Below are 22,417 nucleotides of genomic sequence, written 5' to 3'. Positions count from 1 at the left end.
TTTTCGAATATCTTACTATAAAACTCGGAGTCAAATTTTGCAACTTTTATCGTTTTTACCTCGCCAAAATTGAAAGATTATAAAAGAAGATACTATTCACTTCATATTCACCCAAAAAATTGTGAGGTACAAACGATTTTTCATATAGTAACAACGTCAAAGATTCGATCGGTCTTGACGAATTTTCGAATATCTTACTATAAAACTCGGAGTCAAATTTTGCAACTTTTGTCGTTTGTACCTCGCTAAAACAGAAAAATTATTAAAGAAGATACTATTCACTTCATATTCACTTAAAATTTTTTGAGGTACAAACGATTTTTCATATAGTAACAACGTCAGAGATTCGATCGGTCTTGACGAATTTTCGAATATCTTACTATAAAACTCGGAGTCAAATTTTGCAACTTTTATCGTTTTTACCTCGCCAAAACCGAAAGATTATAAAAGAAGATACTATTCACTTCATATTTACACAAAAAAATTTGAGGTACACACGATTTTTCATAAAGTAACAACGTCAGAGATTCGATCGGTCTTGACGAATTTTCGAATATCTTACTATAAAACTCGGAGTCAAATTTTGCAACTTTTATCGTTTGTACCTCGCCAAAATTGAAAGATTATAAAAGAAGATACTATTCACTTCATATTCACCCAAAAAATTGTGAGGTACAAACGATTTTTCATATAGTAACAACGTCAAAGATTCGATCGGTCTTGACGAATTTTCGAATATCTTACTATAAAACTCGGAGTCAAATTTTGCAACTTTTGTCGTTTGTACCTCGCTAAAACAGAAAAATTATTAAAGAAGATACTATTCACTTCATATTCACTTAAAATTTTTTGAGGTACAAACGATTTTTCATATAGTAACAACGTCAGAGATTCGATCGGTCTTGACGAATTTTCGAATATCTTACTATAAATCTCGGAGTCATATTTTGCAACTTTTATCGTTTGTACCTCGCCAAAACCGAAAGATTATAAAAGAAGATACTATTCACTTCATATTTCCACAAAAAAATTTAAGGTACAAACGATTTTTCATATAGTAACAACGTCAGAGATTCGATCGGTCTTGACGAATTTTCGAATATCTTACTATAAAACTCGGAGTCAAATTTTGCAACTTTTATCGTTTGTACCTCGCCAAAACCGAAAAATTATTAAAGAAGATACTATTCACTTCATATTCACTCAAAAATTTTTTGAGGTACAAACGATTTTTCATATAGTAACAACGTCAGAGATTCTATCGGTCTTGACGAAATTTCTTACATCTAACTATAAAACTCGGAGTTAAATTTTGCAATTTTTATCGTTTGTACCTCGCCAAAACCGAAAGATTATAAAAGAAGATTTTGTACTTCAAAAATTTTTTTGTGAAAATAAAGTGAATAGTATCTTCTTTAATAATCTTTCTGTTTTGGCGAGGTACAAAGTACAAACGATAAAAGATGCAAAATTTAACTCAAAGTTTTATAGTAAGTTATAGGAAATTTCGTCAAGACCGATAGAATCTCTGACGTTGTTACTATATGAAAAATCGTTTGTACCTCAAAATTTGTGTGAGTATGAAGTGAATAGAATCTTCTTTTATAATCTTTCGGTTTTGGCGAGGTACAAACGATAAAAATTGCAAAATTTAACTCCGAGTTTTATAGTTAGATGTAAGAAATTTCGTCAAGACCGATAGAATCTCTGACGTTGTTACTATATGAAAAATCGTTTGTACCTCACAATTTTTTGGGTGAATATTAAGTGAATAGACTTTTCTTTTATAATCTTTCAATTTTGGCGAGGTACAAACGATAAAAGTTGCAAAATTTGACTCCGAGTTTTATAGTAAGATATTCGAAAATTCGTCAAGACCGATCGAATCTCTGACGTTGTTACTATATGAAAAATCGTTTGTACCTCAAATTTTTTTGTGTAAATATGAAGTGAATAGTATCTTCTTTTATAATCTTTCGGCTTTGGCGAGGTACAAACGATAAAAGTTGCAAAATTTGACTCCGAGTTTTATAGTAAGATATTCGAAAATTCGTCAAGACCTATCGAATCTCTGACGTTGTTACTATATGAAAAATCGTTTGTACCTCAAATTTTTTGTGTAAATATGAAGTGAATAGTATCTTCTTTTATAATCTTTCGGTTTTGGCGAGGTACAAACGATAAAAGTTGCAAAATATGACTCCGAGTTTTATAGTAAGATATTCGAAAATTCGTCACGACCGATCGAATCTCTGGCGTTGTTACTATATGTAAAATCGTTTGCACCTCAAAAATTTTTATATAAGTATGAAGTGAATAATATCTTCATTTATAACCTTTCGGTTTTGTCGAGGTACAAACGATAAAAGTTGCAAAATTTGACTTCGAGTTTTATAGTAAGATATTCGAAAATTCGTCACGACCGATCGAATCTCTGACGTATTTACTATATGAAAAATCGTTTGTACCTCAAATTTTTTTGTGTAAATATGAAGTGAATAGTATCTTCTTTTATAATCTTTCGGCTTTGGCGAGGTACAAACGATAAAAGTTGCAAAATTTGACTCCGAGTTTTATAGTAAGATATTCGAAAATTCGTCAAGACCGATCGAATCTCTGACGTTGTTACTATATGAAAAATCGTTTGTACCTCAAATTTTTTTGTGTATATATGAAGTGAATAATATCTCCTTTTGTAATCTTTCGGTTTTGGCGAGGTACAAACGATAAAAGTTGCAAAATTTGACTCCGAGTTTTATAGTAAGATATTCGAAAATTCTTCAAGACCGATCGAATCTCTGACGTTGTTACTATATGAAAAATCGTTTGTACCTCAAATTTTTTTGTTTAAATATGAAGTGAATAGTATCTTCTTTTATAATCTTTCGGTTTTGGCGAGGTACAAACGATAAAAGTTGCAAAATTTGACTCCGAGTTTTATAGTAAGATATTCGAAAATTCGTCACGACCGATCGAATCTCTGACGTTGTTACTATATGAAAAATCGTTTGTACCTCAAATTTTTCTGTGTAAATATGAAGTGAATATAATATTCTTTTATAATCTTTCGGTTTTTGCGAGGTACAAACGATAGAAGTTGCAAAATTTAACTCTTAGTTTTATAGTAAGATATTGGAAAATTCGTCAAGACCGATCGAATCTCTGACGTTGTTACTATATGAAAAATCGTTTGTACCTCAAATTTTTTTGTGTAAATATGAAGTGAATGGTATTTTCTTTTATAATCTTTTGGTTTTGGCGAGGTACAAACGACAAAAGTTGCAAAATTTGACTCCGAGTTTTATAGTAAGATATTCGAAAATTCGTCACGACCGATCGAATCTCTGACGTTGTTACTATATGAAAAATCGTTTGTACCTCAAATTTTTTTGTGTAAGTATGAAGTGAATAATATCTCCTTTTGTAATCTTTCGGTTTTGGCGAGGTACAAACGATAAAAGTTGCAAAATTTGACTCCGAGTTTTATAGTAAGATATTCGAAAATTCTTCAAGACCGATCGAATCTCTGACGTTGTTACTATATGAAAAATCGTTTGTACCTCAAATTTTTTTGTTTAAATATAAAGTGAATAGTATCTTCTTTTATAATCTTTCGGTTTTGGCGAGGTACAAACGATAAAAGTTGCAAAATATGACTCCGAGTTTTATAGTAAGATATTCGAAAATTCGTCAAGACCGATCGAATCTCTGACGTTGTTACTATATGAAAAATCGTTTGTACCTCAAATTTTTTTGTTTAAATATAAAGTGAATAGTATCTTCTTTTATAATCTTTCGGTTTTGGCGAGGTACAAACGATAAAAGTTGCAAAATATGACTCCGAGATTTATAGTAAGATATTCGAAAATTCGTCAAGACCGATCGAATCTCTGACGTTGTTACTATATGAAAAATCGTTTGTACCTCAAATTTTTTTGTTTAAATATGAAGTGAATAGTATCTTCTTTTATAATCTTTCGGTTTTGGCGAGGTACAAACGATAAAAGTTGCAAAATATGACTCCGAGTTTTATAGTAAGATATTCGAAAATTCTTCAAGACCGATCGAATCTCTGACGTTGTTACTATATGAAAAATCGTTTGTACCTCAAATTTTTTTGTTTAAATATGAAGTGAATAGTATCTTCTTTTATAATCTTTCGGTTTTGGCGAGGTACAAACGATAAAAGTTGCAAAATATGACTCCGAGATTTATAGTAAGATATTCGAAAATTCGTCAAGACCGATCGAATCTCTGACGTTGTTACTATATGAAAAATCGTTTGTACCTCAAATTTTTTAGTGTAAATATGAAGTGAATAGTATCTTCTTTTATAATCTTTCGGTTTTGGCGAGATACAAACGATAAAATTTGCAAAATTTGACTCCGAGTTTTATAGTAAGATATTCGAAAATTCGTCAAGACCGATCGAATCTCTGACGTTGTTACTATATGAAAAATAGTTTGTACCTCAAATTTTTTTGTTTAAATATAAAGTGAATAGTATCTTCTTTTATAATCTTTCGGTTTTGGCGAGGTACAAACGATAAAAGTTGCAAAATATGACTCCGAGATTTATAGTAAGATATTCGAAAATTCGTCAAGACCGATCGAATCTCTGACGTTGTTACTATATGAAAAATCGTTTGTACCTCAAATTTTTTAGTGTAAATATGAAGTGAATAGTATCTTCTTTTATAATCTTTCGGTTTTGGCGAGGTACAAACGATAAAAGTTGCAAAATTTGACTCCGAGTTTTATAGTAAGATATTCGAAAATTCGTCAAGACCGATCGAATCTCTGACGTTGTTACTATATGAAAAATCGTTTGTACCTCAAATTTTTTTGTGTAAATATGAAGTGAATAGTATCTTCTTTTATAATCTTTCAGTTTTGGCTAGGTACAAACGATAAAAGTTGCAAAATTTGACTCCGAGTTTTATAGTAAGATATTCGAAAATTCGTCAAGACCGATCGAATCTCTGACGTTGTTACTATATGAAAAATCGTTTGTACCTCAAATTTTTTTGTGTAAATATGAAGTGAATAGTATCTACTTTTATAATCTTTCAGTTTTGGCGAGGTACAAACGATAAAATTTGCAAAATTTGACTCCGAGTTTTATAGTAAGATATTCGAAAATTCGTCAAGACCGATCGAATCTCTGACGTTGTTACTATATGAAAAATCGTTTGTACCTCAAATTTTTTTGTGTAAATATGAAGTGAATAGTATCTTCTTTAATAATTTTTCTGTTTTGGCGAGGTACAAACGACAAAAGTTGCAAAATTTGACTCCGAGTTTTATAGTAAGATATTCGATAATTCGTCAAGACCGATCGAATTTCTGTCGTTGTTGTCTCAAAAAATTTTGTGTGAATTTAAAGTGAATAGTATCTTCTTTTATAATCTTTCTGTTTTGGCGAGGTACAAACGACAAAAAAACTGCAAAATATAACTCCGACTTTTATAGTAACATATTGGAAAATTCGTCAAGACCGAACGAATCTACCTCAAAAAATAACTTCTTTTACACATTTGAACTGCTTTATATACTTTCTTTCCTTCTACTCCGTACAAAGCCTTATTTTTAGGGAAAAAAATTTTTTTTGTTTTTTTTTCGTAAAATCAAAAAAAAAATTAACTTTAAAAACGGGTACAATCCGGTACAAACGATACTCTTCCAGATGGCATCATTAAAATTCCGGTATCTTTATGTCGGTTGCTAAGCAAATTTTACCACCCCCCCCATTTCTACCCTATTGAGGTACAAACGATTTTAATTGCGGTACAATCGGGTACACTCCGGGTACAATCGAATGACATATATAAAAATCATTTACCTTGAACTCGGTTGCTAACTTCACATAGGTCCTGTAAACGGGGTGGCTGGCGCCGGCAGAGAATTAATGTCTGAAATATAGTGCCCCAAAAATAATTCTAAAATATTACGGTCTTACCACAAAAGATTAAACATCTGTTGAACAGTTGTTTTGAGACCATTTTGTACTGATTTTTTCTCTAATCAACTGTTTAAATAGTGTTTAAATCTTTTGTAGGCAGATTTTAAGGTGGTCTGACAGTCGAAAACTGTCATATAAGTGTCCGACAATGGGAGACTAGATTCTTACAGGTATGCAGAAGAAAATAAGATAAAAAATGAGCTTCATACTTTATCGAAGGCTAGGTAGACCTTCAGAACTGGATACCTCCTAAAGGTATCGCGACGGAAACTCCATAGTTGCTGGTAGTTCTTACCACCATAGCAGTCATATAAAAGAAAACTCTTGTCACTGGTAAGACTCCGGTACGTATGGATGCGTTTGTCATGTACAAACTATAATTATATAACTGCCGGTCTGATCTGATCTCTCGCCGGTCGTGTCGGTCTTCCGTCCCACTGGGTTATGAGAGTAAAGGAATAGAGAGTGCTCTTGTGTACTGCGCACACACTTGGGCACTATAAAATTACTCTTGCGTAGCTGGCCTGGTTTCAATGAAACTGGCCACCGTCACCAAAACCGGTGTGGGAGCTATTATTATTATAACTGCCATCGGGTGGCCGGCGCCGGCTATCCGGTTACCTGAAGATTTAAAAAAGTTACGCTACTGTATTGTGGATTATTAATGCAAGGCCGGATCGGGCGGCGGTCGATTGGACATATGATTCACGATACGTCGCTCTTATTACTATCACTAATATCAGTTTTCGATCACGCTTGATCTCTGACCCTCGATTTCGGCTACCGTGAACACGATTTTATATACCAATCGAATATATACTCTAAACATACAAGATAAAGTTTAATATGCTACGATAAAATAAAAATCGTCGGTGTCTTTGATATCATCGTTAACAATCCGAGATTCATATTTTATAGATGTGACCTGTTATTCAACGTTTTGAATATTAAATAAACATTTTACATCCATTCATATGTAAATGTTGACACGTGGTAAAATTATGTAAATAAGGCACGGAGCGCCATATAGTTTATTGGCTGCTGATTTTTGTGGCTTTTACGATGTTTCACACAATATTTTCTAATTAGTAGGTCAGCGGAACTTGTGTATCTTTTGATTAGAATACTACGGAATATATTTGCTTTTTCTCATCGTTTTTTTCTCATGATTCTGGTACCGCTGCAGTATCAGGTTTTGTGTTGGAATGAGTCTAAAGGAATATACTTTTTCAAGTACAAATAAATTAACAATTAAAGATGTTCATTGCTATTTCAAGACTTTGGCAATCGCAATATCCAAACTCTTTATCGTTGCAAGTTGTTCCGACGATAAAAATAAAGTCGACTTTTAATGATAAAGAATCAAGATTCTGATCTCAAAAGCCCGAAGATACGATCGCTATAAAAAAGAATCTCACTAAACTTCCGCCGCGTAAGGAGCAAAATACTTATTAATTAACATAAATAAATTAATTTCCTTTATAAGTACATACATTTGTGTCATCACATTTGAGTTTAAACAGAAGCCTCATTACACCGAATACGGCTTCTGTTTTTGTGACTGGCTAAGTGACATAATATTTAAATATTTCGGGTTCCGCGACTTACAGAAACTTTTTAATATGATTCTAGTTTCTCATGATAAGTGGATGATTCTAATGATAGCTTATTGGAACGTAATTCCTTATCGCGCGTTCGGCGTAAAGGCTAGATAGGCTAGACAGAACGATACTTGACCTTGACACTTTTTATTAGTACCTCTATGGTAGGGGCAGAGGGCGTTGATAGTATTCCTTAGCGTCAACTAGATAGCGTTTTTTTAGAATAAACCGACGCGTTGTTAGTATTCTTGGGCTTCAATAGATGGCATTTTTTAATATTTTTTTTGAGTACTTATATAATAATATATGTATACAGGTTTTTTGAACATAAAAAATTACTTCGTTCCATTTGGGTGTCCCTAGACACCTCTGAAGTTTTCTTTTTTTAAGTAATTGTATTATAATAATAAATAATCTATGCTTAAGCGGGCACCTAGACGATCAATTTATCGTGTAATATCACGTATTGTGCAATATTATTGACTGGGTAACTTGGTTTAGTATTGAACGCGTCCGTCTTTCAATCTTATTGTCAAACAAGTTGTTCAATATTATTGTAGGTCTAGGAGCCCGCTAAGACTTCATTGAGAATATTATGGATCACATTCACGCTAGTGTCATTTCAACCACATGACATTGACAGGAATGCATGATACCGAAACAGTTGTCTCTTGAGTGACATTTTACGAAAACGAAAAAAAACGGGCTTTATGTCAAGTCATGCTAAAACACGGTCGAGTCATACAGTTTAAGGAACAATATTTATTTTATTTCTTACGTTAGATGTAACTCTTACTCAATAACTGTAAAAATCTGCATTTCCTACTGTTAACTGTTCGGTATAAAACATTTAATACCGAACCGTACTTTTTACGTTAATTAAAGCTCTCTCTTTTTATCAATTGCTTTATCGGCACTTAATCCTTTATAAAGTTACGACATTTCGAATCCGAACGCTAATTCTTGGAATTAAATCTGCGGTGTGGTTTCAGTCTCAATACTTTTTGTTTCACTCGCACATTGCTACCACAGGGCTAGCACTACTTGAGCCTGAACTTTAGTCTGACTGTACTAAAGCCATGTATCATTGTTGTTACGGCCCTAATCTTAACATTGTCACAAAAATTTGACTAGTTAAATAGATTCTTGGGTAAAGCACGGTAGCAAAACTTAATATAACTCCCACGCATGAAATACAGCTGTTTTCCAATATTATGTTTAACACATAACAACAAAGGTGAATAATTAATTTTCCCCATTATTTTTATTTTTCAAATATTCTTCGTCAGATCGCAGCGTACGAAGTTATTATAGCATAAATCTTTCCTCAATAAATGGATCAATACAAAAATATTTTTTTAATTAGAACTAGCTGTTGCTAAAAAAAGCGCGTCAAAAAGCGTGCAATTATAAATATCGAATCACTTCGTAAAGGAATTGCAATCGAAATTATCGATTTCGTACTGACGTTTCAGAGTGGCGCCGGCGGCGATTTAAAATGGCCGCCCTTTTTATCGATTTGATTTCGATTCATCAGTGTCAATCTCTATTGGCATAAGTTCCATTTCATGCATCTGACATTTTTGAAATATTTTCGTAACAATAATTTTCACAGTTAAAATTTACAATTTTATATTAATAAGTTAGCATTTAGCAACTTTTCATTTTTATTCATTTACAATAATAGAAAACATTTGTTTTTGTAGATGGAATATGATTTTTTTTGTTTTCTTGTAAAAAAACCCGTAGCAAGGAATATGAGAAGTGTCACCCATTACCCATATCATCTTAAAACGCACAAACTATAAATTACCGATGACACACTATGCCGAAATTACGTCGCGTTATATTGTATGCGTTTGACATTGCTGACGTAATCATGCGGAATTTTCGCCGCGGAACTTCGGGATCGTGTGTTTAGACACAAAAGTATATAAGATGAATTTCTGACATTTTTAACTTTTTCCAAGGCTGATTGCTTGAACATTCCCGTAGTTTGTGAAACACTTTGCATACGTTCTCAAGATCTAGACTTGCGACATTCCCAGCAAAAGAACAAGGCTTCGTTTTAATTTCAAACGGTATTTTGTAATGGCGCACGTTAAGTGCGCCACATTAAAGTGTTCTTCGAAATTCTGATGTGGCTTCGCTAAAAATATCCACAGCCGAATAGAGTCTTCTCTAGCTAAAAACGTATAAAGCTTTACCAAAAAATGATATGCCCAGTTTAAAGAACAAAGGCGTCCTAAAGTTTAATGATATAATATACTTCAATCTGCGGATTACAGTAATATAATATTATAATTTTCATATATTATTATATTTCATTTACTGACTATATAGGTCAATAATTAAATTAAGATAAGTACGTTAAATATTACGGTGTAACTAACAAAGACACATCTTCAATCTTTAAGGATCCGGGTAAAAGTTTTTTTTTTTTTTTTTTTTCTTTTTTGCCGCAATGACGCAGAGCTGACGATTCGTCCATCATTAAAAGAAGCGGTCCGCAAAGTGCAAGGCCAGCATTACCGTGAGGTCGACTTGTGCAGACGTTACCGTAAACCGCGTTTTTTACCGCCATACCCAAAATGTTTGCGTTTTCTTCATATTCAACGGTGAATTATAAGGTAACGTTATCTCACAATCTCTTTAAATGTTAACGGAAAATAAACCCAGGCTATTTCGAAGAATAGTAGAAATGTGTCATTTTATTACCTTTTTTTATCATATTCCTTTTTAAATTCGTCTTATAAATAAAATGTTTATTCAGAAATTACTTGCATTAAAAATCGCAGAATTCAAGACATCATCCTTTTCCTCCTGATTTGTATTACACACTTAGTCCATACTAATATTATAAATATGAAAGTGTGTCTGTCTGTCTGCTAACTCTTCACACCCAAACGTATAAATCGATTTGGCTGTTTGGTATAGAGATACTTTGAGTCTCGGGATAGGACGTGGGATACTTTTTATCGCGGAAAAATGTAAAGTTCGTCGAGATAAACGAAATTTGACGCAACGGAGTTCGCATCTAGTCACCAATAATAATGTCCAATCACAATCACAAAATTTCCCTTTACTTAATTTTATCATAATAATAATAACAATAGCTCTCACACCGGTTTCGGTGACGGTGGCCGGTTTCATTGAAACTAGGCCAGCTAAGCAGGAGTAATTTTAGGGTGCCCAAGTGTGTGCGCATACACATGAGCACTCCTTTACTCTCATAACCCAGTGGGACGGAAGACCGACACGACCGGAGAGAGATCAGGCGCAGGACCGACTTTTCACATGCCCATCCGACGCATGGATCATCTTACTTGTCATACAATCAGGTGATCAGCCTGCATTGTCCTAACCAACCTTGGAAATAACATTTTTCCAACGCGGGAATGGAACCCACGACCTCCGAGGCAAGACTCAAGAGCCGCGCTCTATACCACTAGACCATGGAGGCGTCTAATCAAAATAGTTACAGCCACTATCTATAACGCCAAGAAGCGAGGTCTCAATGCATAAAATCGGTCGGCATTAAAAATCCACGTGGCTGCCGTACGGCATAAATCAATGCGAATTATTCATGCGCATAATAAGTTCCCTGCATTTCTTCAGTTAGTTATCGGCGCGCGATTTCGTCGTTAGCACAACCGGCATAAGGCTACGTATACACTACGCGACTGGATTTAATTATGAAATGGGATCAGGGCCCCCGCTACCATATGTGCAATGTGTGAAATACACACGGCGCCATCCTCTAGGAGCGCCAAATTGCCATCTTTAGGGGCGCTAAAACCAAGGTCCCAAAAAATTTGCCTAAAGGGGCGCCAAAATCCTTTTTTTGCACACAGGCGCCAGTAGACCTTACGGGGGCCTTGAATGTGATAATTAATTAGGAAACTTAATTTAACTAAGGTTCATTGACCTTGCTCGACTAACCTCTGCTTGAAAAAACTCAAATTTCCCTTCAAGCTTGTGAAAATATAAATGTATTTAATTGATTGTACCATTGAGGAAATTAATTCCTAGGCAGTTGACGGACCTACGTTATTTGGTCGGCTTATGTCAATTCAATGTTAGCTGTGATCGGTCCGATGGGTTTGGGTTATCGCGACCAAATTACGTAGGTCTGGCCCGTCTGCCATTTGCCTAGGGATCAACTTCTCTGATAGTACAATAACTTCGTGGTGGATTCTGTGTAGTTAATATGGTAGAAAATTTGCAAGTAGATTATGTTTCATTAGTATTCAAAATAGAATTTATCTGCAAATACCGCAATCTACTCGTCTCCCAGTCAAAGCAGCGTTGTCGAATCAGAAACGTGTAGGGCCCTAAAAGTGATTATAAATTATTTGTTTATGTCAATTTACAAGCTAATCTTTTTTTCTAGAAGGTTAATCGCATATTATAGTGCGATACGGTTTGAGGTATAGTTGGTCGGTTCCATGTATAGTCCATGCAATCCACGAAGACGCGCCCCACCACTTTTTGGGCGAGCATCTTTCCCTTTGACCGTGACGCTTTTTCTTAATTGGTCTATTTATTGTAGTGTGCGCGTGTACTCACAGGTATTTAGTGTGCGATAACAATCAAACATTGGCGAAAGCTTGCAAACGTCATGTACTATAAACGATTAGGAGGAATAGTGGGGCGCGTCTTCGTGGATTGCACGGACTATACATGGAACCGACCAACTATACTTTATACCGTATCGCACCGTGTGTGCACGCCCTTAGCTATTGACTCGCGGTTTCGTCGTTGCTAGTATTAATCGGCATAAAATATAGCTGTTCGGCTACCGTACATTAATAATAGACCTCTGTTACTTTAATATCTTTGTCAAATTAACCGGCTCTCGAGTATTCCCCACTATTTATTGCTGGAGTGTTCTAGAAACTGTATAATTGGTACTAAGACCGAGCTTGTAATGACTATTGTTGATGGTTTATTTACGTTTTTACAGTAAAGTAATATAAAGTGGTTATCTTTTTGTTTACTCACTTTTTCAATTCGTAGCTTTGTTTTGTTTTGCATCTTTATTATCAACTCGCGGAATTGATTTTTTTTAATCAATTTATTTAAGGGGTTTTGTCGGTGACCGACAATGCCACCCCCATAAAGCTTATAAACAAATCAACCACAACATAATATTATATACTATCTAAGTATATCTAAATATTACTTACGACGAAATCTAAATATATATCTAGTAGGATACGGGCTTCCCTTGAATTAGGTGAGGCTAGAAAACTATTACAGACTCCATATTTCCTAAAAGATCATCACCGAGGCTACTACGAATTGATTTATTAAACTTTGTACAACTAAGGGTTGATTCAGACCGCAACGTGACGCGTAGATGCATTGCTAAATGTATATGGATTTGACAGATTCGCAAGACGTCTCACGCACCTGAAATCTGTCAAATCCATACAAATTTATGCCTCGCCTCGCCTCACCTCGTCGCCTTGCGGCGTCAATTCAGACTGCAACGCGACGCGTTTCTAAATTTGTATGAATTTGACAGACTTCAACTGCGTGAGACGTCAATCGTCATGCAAGTCTATTAATTCAATACTTTCATTATCTTATAATTCGCGGTCTCCGAATTTAATCAGAAGCTGTAGTCGGTAACGGTGATGACGATGATGATAATTATAGTTACATCATTTATAAAACTTTTAATTGGCGGAAATCATACAATGTCGGACGAATTTATTTAAGTAATGACAATAAACTGTATCAAGGTAGTTTAGAGGAAGCGATATCAAGTTTCGCAGCAGTCGCTTCCACGAACTACTTCTTGGTATTACCTTATGTACTGAGAAGAGAATATCACAGTATTATTTTTTTCGTTTTATACGTGTATTTTGGTATTGTTAAATTATTAAATGTCAGCTGTAAAGTTACAAGTGTAAGTGAGCTTAAATCCGAGCCAAAAATATTAAGCTAAACTTTGACTTGCAACGTCTAGGACTACAAAATTGTACCTCTACATAGGTTTTTATTCTATCTTGATAGGGACTGAATTTCGTGGATTAAAAATCTACATACATCTAACAGAAATCATTTTCTGCAATCCCAATTTTGAACGGTGTTGTATTCTTAACTCTATATCTTGTTTAACTCTTTATCGTATTAGGCTATTTTGACTTGCGTGAGCATATAACATTATTTTTTACTCCAGGAACATTTTCCCCATGTCATGCCGATTACACAATATCACTGAATCGGTGATAATCATGATGAACGTAAAGTGTACCATGTGATCTCACAAAGCGGTCCGGCGTCCGGGCCGGCTGTAGTTCACACGCGCGTCGGATATGACGCCTCGTTAACGACATTACCTTCCGATAAAAATGTCGTTTGTGTCGTAAATCGTTGCATAAGAAAGGCCCTTCTCTTACTAAATAATTGATTTTATTTATGTAACTCATTGAGATCTTTATTATTAAAATTGTTTTCCTTTTCACTTGTCTTTGTAATAAAGAACATTAAATTACAAAAATAATTACATTAAATTCAAAAAATAATATAAGTACTTAAGTAGATGTTAACATTGCTCCCTGTCCTTATAATACTTTATAAAAGTACAAACAAATAAAATGTTTGTCCAAGCAGAGTTTTTTTTTACAGTAGTTGCTCAGCACTGGTCCTCATCGATTCCTATAACTCAATTTCTATCGGCTTTACTTCTCTTTCATAAAAGTTTCAAGACTTTAAACCAATTAAGAAACTATTTCTGACTGGATTAGGACATCCCTTCCAATACAAAAGTCCAATAGAAAAAGAACCTTCTTACCCACTGGTGTCTTCTATGTAAGCAAGCTAACAAGTATTTTCTATCTTTTATATGTTTCTAGAACTTTTAAATAAATATTTGCACGAGTCAAAACAAACAAAACGTAGGTACCTAGTTAATTATACCGTTTACTAGTCACAACTTGCCATTTGTTGAACAAACCCGCGGGCAACTGTAAGTGACCTATTACAATACCCAGAAGTTAGTCTTTGTTCCTTCATTAACTGACCCTAGTTATGACACACATACAGACAGACAGACACTAGCTATTAATTGTTCAAAGTTACATTGTTTTAGGCGTTACATAGCCTTAACCTACATCAATAAAAGAGTAACACCATTCTGTCGCATCAATCTTCGGTGACGATTAATAACATCGGAATCTCCTATTGTATATCATATGTTGCGATACACACAGACGACACGGACAACGAATGAACAAACGTACCTTTTAATACAAAAATTCAGTCTTAATTTTTTATATGTATGTGAGTAGTAACTCAAGACATGAGTGGATGAATAGGGTAAATAACATGAAAAAACTTCCCGTTTTTTTGTTTTAATGGAGACTTTAGGGCCGGAAAAAATATTTAAAATAGAAAAAGTATGGATTATATGTGTAGCCAGATATATTAGCTTGGTTACGAAGTGGATAAGTCACAAGTTTTATTAAAATAATTAGGGAAAAAATTAGTTATTGTCCGTATGTAACGAAATGTTACTTGTTCGATTCTTCCACTCACGTCTTCAACTAGTGAGTAGGATTTTAATAAATCCTCAAAAAATACTAGTTTCAATCAAACTTATCTTGTGTTTTATAAAGAAAGCATTTTATTAATTTATATACAAACTAGCTGCCCCAGCAAACGTTGTTTTGCCATATAAAGTATTTCGCCCATATTATTTTATTGAGTACTAGCTGTCCCGGTGAACTTCGTGTCACTTTAAAACCTTCCCTGGACTTCTACGAATATTTTAAGACTAAAATCAGCCCGATCCGTTCAGACGTTTTCGAGTTTTAGCGCGACTAACACATTTGAAAATCCATTTTTATATATAAGATGTCACCATGGCAACGTCCATCGCTACCCCGTCACACAAACAATGGTCGCCGTCAGTCTCGACTTGAAATCATTTCAACAAATGCACTTATCAATTTAAAAGGTACCCAGTAGCCGATTCTCAGACCTACTGAATTTGGTAAAAATCAGTAAAGCCGTTTCGAAGGAGTACGGTAACTAACATTGTGACACGAGAATTTTATATATAAGAAGATAGAATATTTTGATATTCATTTTACAAGATTTCAGGTAATTAAAATTGTTTGATTCCCACTCGTGCTCTTAGTATGCTTAAAAATGTAAATTATATTATTTTTTACAACATATTTTATTGACAATATTGACTGGTGGACTCTTCAACTATGTAGTATCTATGTGGGTGCGTAGGTTGGCTATCTAAACTCGTCAGCCGTGTGTATCGTTAACGCACTAATCGCACCCGCAAATTGTTCGTACCTTTGTTCGTATAAGAATGGGATTGAAACAAAATACATCTCGTTACACCATTTGTTACGCAGCTCGTACGATTTGTTATAAAATGTCATATGAATCGGCTCGTTATTTTTTAGTATTGATTTGTTACATAAACTCCTCGTTGTTATTGTCATATAGATAAGAATTTAAAGAAATCGCCCCACAAACTGTAGAAAGCATGGAGCACATGTATGAGATATACGTAGGTGTGATGTTCCTATAGCTTTTTTTATACGTGGGAGAGCCATGCTTCGGCACGAATGGGTCGGCTCGACCGGAGAAATACCACGTTCTCACAGAAAACCGGCGTGAAACAGCGCTAGCGCTGTGTTTCGCCGAGTGCGTGAGTTTACCGGAGGCCCAATCTCCTACCCTATTCCCTTCCCTACCCTCCCTAATTCCCTTCCCATCCCTACCCTCCCCTATTACCCTATTCCCTCTTAAAAGGCCGGCAACGCACCTGCAGCTCTTCTGATGCTGCGAGTGTCCATGGGCGACGGAAGTTGCTTTCCATCAGGTGACCCGTTTGCTCGTTTGCCTCCTTATTTCATAAAAAAAAAAGCTATTCCTATCGGCTCTAACGGCCGATACTCAGAGATATTTAACTAAAAAGTATATCCCACAACCTGTACATATTGGTACACTTTCCGAAAAAACTATCACGCCTATTGATTTGTGCTTTAACATGATAATTTTTATTTATATGTAGATGTGTTATCACTTATCATCAGTCAGTCAATAATAATAAAATTTTATATACTTACCATTTTGATATAAGCTCCATAAATTTCCTGTCAAAATCCTTATTAAATTAAAGTTAAAAAATCATTAAATATCTCTAAGAATGACCGTTAGCTTTAATTACATTTTAAAAATGGGCTTCCCTCTAATGAAATGCCAGCCTTTGCCACTTATATTAAAATAAGTATATTATATCTCAACGCCCCCCGCGAATAATCTGCGGGGCTAATTCTGTCTACTCTGCTAAAATGGTCACATTTAGCAATTCCTCTAATCAATTCAGCAAATGAATTGTCAAAACTGTCAAACTGTCGAATGTCAAATTAGTACGAATTACTAGACATGAATTGCAAGCAGAATGACCATTTTTGCGATTAAAAAAAATTAATCATAATATTATGATTCATAATATGATTCTCTAAAGCGACCATTTTAGCTCCGCTGGTCATTACCAGATTATTCGGAGTTTTTCGTGCTGTTTGTTTTTTGGCATTTAGAAGTCGAAATGCATCATACGATTTTTTTAGAATTTTCTTATTAATAAATTCTATCAAGATAATTTACTCTATATTTGTACTCTATTTATTTCACCCAAACATTTCAGGGTTCGCAAACATTTGGCAACAGTTCAAAGATCACGCAATTAATTTCCAAAGGCGATTCGTTCGACGGATCACGATGCGACTGTTGCACAACGGTATCATAGAATAATTGTCATTGAGTACATTATCGCATTTCGACATAGAATTTTTGAGGACGTTGGCCAATTCCGAATCAGATTGTGATTGAATAAAGTTTCGCAACGTGTAATTTTTTTAACAACTGTTATTACTGTTTCGGGCATATTGCCTTAATTATAACGAGTATAAACAAGATTCATGTTTTAATATTCATCGCAAAATTTATGTCATGTACAACGACTCGATAGAATTAATTTTCGATTTAATGATACAGTTTTGTAGATGCTTAAGACATATTTATTCAGATATTTTAAGGAAATGAATATACCTAAATCACACACAAAAAAAACACAAAATACTCGTAAATTATTTTAAAACTATGTATACAAAATAATATCACTTATAATTAATGTTTATACTAATTAGCAGCCACTAAAACATGAATTTGTTTACTTATCTAGACATTAACATAATATTTTAACAGCCAGTAAAAACACCTGTTGAGAAAACACGAAAGCTTGTCATAACTGAATCACGACTTTTGCGAGATTTTAAACTCTCTACCTGTTTCCACATTGAGATTATCAGCTCAGATCTATGCTCAATTATGAATGAATTATGATTTAATCAAAATGTTTACAACAACTGGTTTTATATTATGTGGTAAGACAAATAAAACGCTAGTTTTGAACAGCAGCATTTGACACTTTGCTCTGACACTTAGTTCTTAGCTCTCATATGTAATTCATTCTTAGAGGAATTGAATTTAATCTTACGAGTAGATTTCTAACGATTAAAAGAATCTAGTAACATGCTTGGTAGTTGGTACAGCTGCTAGCTGGCACAACCAAGATGTTGAGATTAAAGAGGTTACTAATTTTTGAAACACGAAAACAAAACCAAGCGATACCGTCTGCTTTTATCCCTATAACTGCCGAAATCCATGGGATAGCTATGCTTCGGCATGAATGGGCTGGCTCGACCGAAGAAATACCACGTTCTCACATAACCGGCGTGAAACAGCGCTTGCGCTGTGTTTCGCCGAGTGAGTGAGTTTACCGGAGGCCCAATCCCCTACCCTATTCTCTTCCCTACCCTCCCCTATTCCCTTCCCTTCCCATCCCTACCCTCCCCTATTACCCTATTCCCTCTTAAAAGGCCGGCAACGCACTTGCAGCTCTCCTAATGCTACGAGTGTCCATGGGCGACGGAAGTTGCTTTCCATCAGGTGACCCGTTTGCTCGTTTGCCCTCTTATTTCATTTTAAAAAATCCAAGACGAATATTATAATCAAATGAAAATTTTGACTTATTTTCATTTAATTATAATATACACACACACACACACACACATTTCATAATCTATCAAAATCTTCATTAAATAGAAGTTTAATCATCATTAAATATTTCCGAGTGTAGCCGTTAGAGAATAAAATACACAATAGTTTCAGTAGCTCTATAAAATAAGATTATATTGATTAAGTAAAGTACTGTTATCATCGATAACAGTGGTTTATCAAGCCATTAAGCTATAATGTGATGTTCTATTGTTTCAGAGTACACCGCCAAGCTGTCTACCGCCGATGAGCTGCTACCCCATCACGGCCCGCCGATAATAGGTAAGCTAAATATAGAGTTTAACCTTAATATAGAGTTTAAACTTAATTTAGAGTTTTAGCTTAATAGTTTAATAACAGACTGTTATCTATCCGATAACTACATCAAAAAGGCGGAAAATCCGTTCTTGGTTGTGTTAATAATTTTAAAATTTTAGACCAAATGAAAATGAAGATAACTAAAGCCTGGTTTCTAAGGTTTGACCAACATTTGATCATTAAACAATCAACAAGACGTCTAAGATATAAAAAAAATCCGTCAGAACATTTCGAAAAGCTTAAAACTACTGTCAGCAAAATCAACTTTGATTGACTCTATTTCATGTTAAGCCCATAAGATATCATCGTAAGCCTACATTGTACATGAAAAAGTATAATTTATAGAATAAGCTTTGACAGTAGTTACTCAGTAATTGTTATGTATAGGGTACTAAAGCTGTTACTTAACACTTGCGAACCCTCGGTCGTAGCAGATAACAAGTAAAAGTAATATTAGATAACAAGATTTATTTATAAAAGATCCGGAGTACTCCGTCACAGCAGGAATTGAAAACCATTTAACTGAGAGTTAAAACAAAAAAAATATTGCGTACAAATCAAGTTGTAATAAGCCATCACATTCACAGCTACAAAAAGTATCATAAAGAAATCGATTCATAAGCAGATGATGAGACGTCAATATTAGATGTCTGTCATCCGTCGTCTGAAATTGATACAATCCGACCAAATTACTTAGGTTCCCCAACTGCCTAAAAACAACTTCTTTGACAGTACATTAAACAGTATTATTTTTTCTGTGGGAAATATGCACAAATAAAAATAAACTTACATAATCTTATTAGTATTATATCAATGTTTCTCAGTAAATTCATTATAAAATGGAGTTTCTTCGGTAATATCCGTTGAAATAGACTTCTTGTTCGAGTAAATCGACTCGAAATAATTACAAAGTTGTACGGTCGAGATAAAATGGATTAGAGGCATGGCGGCTTATGGTATATAATAAGCATTAAGGTGGTCCGCTCCTACACGCCCTGACCCGGGGCAGCGATTAGCTACTAAATACAACTACCCACAACTTACACAAAGGATTTACAATGCAAAACGAATTGAATATGTTAAAATGGAAAGATTACTGTTAAATTTTTAATAGTTGCGTCTGATTATCCTATATATATATAAATTTTTGACGATGAAAAAGGGTTTCAGTTTAAACAGTTGAATTGTAGAAGCCGAAATGTTTTAAAATAAAAAAAAATGCACTGCAACAAAAAATGTTTACGTTACCTGGAAAGCATCAAGCTCTACAAACGTCTAAAATCTGAGTTATTTAAACGTACTTAGGCATCAATTATATCACTTCTGTGATTAAATATGTAGTAAATAACCATCTAGCTATGCCCGCTATGCGCCGTAAGTTTATGCAGATTTGTATAATTTATACGCCGTTCTCACCACACGACGCCGACCGAAAAGGAAGAGAACCAAAATTGTACTACGGAGTATCTGCACTACATTTCCTAGAAGCAAAAAGTAGCCGATGCTCCAGTTTGAGAAATTTCTAATGTTAATTGGCCGTTTTATGGACAGGAGGATTTAAGATGCAATTAAGACATTTAAGTGTTTGATGCTAGTTTTAATATGCTTCGTTTGGTGATAAGTAAAAGTTAAGCGAATTTTTTGTGTCAGTTTCTCTAGTCGGTTTGTTTGATGATTTCGAAAAAGTGCAACTTTTAAGTTGACTTGTCTCGGTTTTCAAAAGTGAATTATTTTCTACTAGAAGACACCCGCAACTCATGCGGGAACCGTACATTTTTTCGGGATAAAAAGTTTCCTATGTCCTCTCCCGGGACTCCAAGTATATCCATACCAAACAGCAGCATCAGTTCGGTGGACTTTACGAGAAGAGTTAAGACATACAGACACACTTTTGGATATTTCATAATATTAGTATAGCTCCCACACCGGTTTCGGTGACGGTGGCCAGTTTCATTGACACCAGGCCAGCTACGCAGGGGTAATTTTATAGTGCCCAAGTGTGTGCGCAGTACACAAGAGCACTCTCTATTCCTTTACTCTCATAACCCAGTGGGACGGAAGACCGACACGACCGGCGAGAGGTCAGGCGCTGGACCGACTTTTTACATGCCCCTCCGACGCATGGATCATCATACTTGTCAGACAATCAGGTCCTAACCAAACTTGGAAATAACAAGTTTCCAACGCGGGAATCGAACCAAATAACCAAATCTAATATTAGTATGGATAGTTAATAGGATCCAAACAAGATCAAAGCTATATAAAGTACACTCGCTAACAAAATAATAGTTTCACTTTTCTCGCCGAGGGTCGGGCACGCGACTATCAGACAAACAGCTTTCATCGATCCACTGTGGTTTCTATACAATACTACTGGCAGAACCAGTGTTTTGGTCTTGGTGTCGCGGGCCGCAACCAAAATTACGGCGTAAAAAATAGCGTTGTTTTAAATGATCGATTAAGCGGGCCACTGACTAATTTTGGCAGGCCGCAGGTTGAATGTAGCTGGTCTAATATTATTGGCAAAGAATATCAATTTAAGGATTTTATGCGGTCTTGAGTACCTACCAGCACTCATCTGGTTTGCCCTATATCGTGAAGTGCCTGACAGACGTACGATCTTAAAGTACGCGGGTTTTAAGTTCGCGAACTTACTCAGCTCGCGTCGGTGATAGACGTACGAACTTTAAGTACGCGGGTTTTAAGTCCGCGAACTTACTCGGCTCGCGTCGGTGACGCACGAGTACACTGGGTTACCATGTCGTCGACGGAAGAAGCTTTGTGTTATTTAGGAATAATATCATCTTACGTTTCAAAAACTAATAAGAAAAAACTAAATCGAAAAGTTTAAGTGTATACGTACGTACATATTTTTCACACAGATGAAAACCAAATCCGCTAGGTATATTAACTTTATGGTACCAAGGAGAATTTATAGTTTGGACAATGAATTTTCTACGTCTACATGTAGGTACATCAGCAGCATCAGCAGCAGCAGCTATCGATGAACACTAATAAAACATAAAATAACATAAAATAAATTGAGATTTTGTTGATTATTAAAGATTTAAAATTAAAAAACGTTTTCTTTGACTGAAAAATGTTAGCATAATTTTTAGCATTAATTACAGTAAATTTTAACAGTAGTTTAGCAAATTTTGTATCAGTCGTGTTGGCAACACTGCCTGACGGCTCGCGACTCGCGACTCGCAGTTCTGCCAGACGTACGAGCTACGAGTGAAATTCCAAGACTGCGAACTTACGCGGCAATCTTTAAGTACGCGAACTTTAGGTGACACACAGGCGAATAAGGTCGTCGAGCCATAAGTCCGCGTACTTACTCGCGTGTCTGTCACCCCCTTTAGATTTATAAGTTCGTTAGTTTTGCATGTGCCATTACGAGTAGCGTTTCGCTAATAATTTCGTTCGTCAAGACATG

General features: G+C 35.0%; 1 protein-coding gene across 1 annotated transcript in view; it reads left to right on the top strand.

Annotated features, from left to right (window-relative positions):
- Positions 1-22,417, top strand: part of LOC121735593 (transcription factor hamlet-like) — a 138,064-nt gene that overhangs the window by 53,042 nt on the left and 62,605 nt on the right. The window contains exon 2 of the mRNA XM_042126452.1: positions 18,880-18,942. The gene's annotated coding sequence lies outside the window, so the exon portion shown is untranslated. The remainder of the gene's footprint in view (positions 1-18,879; positions 18,943-22,417) is intronic.

The sequence above is a fragment of the Aricia agestis genome, chromosome 17 (genome assembly GCF_905147365.1).
Source record: "Aricia agestis chromosome 17, ilAriAges1.1, whole genome shotgun sequence".
NCBI lineage: Eukaryota > Metazoa > Arthropoda > Insecta > Lepidoptera > Lycaenidae > Aricia > Aricia agestis.
This window is presented reverse-complemented; position numbering and strand designations above follow the sequence as displayed.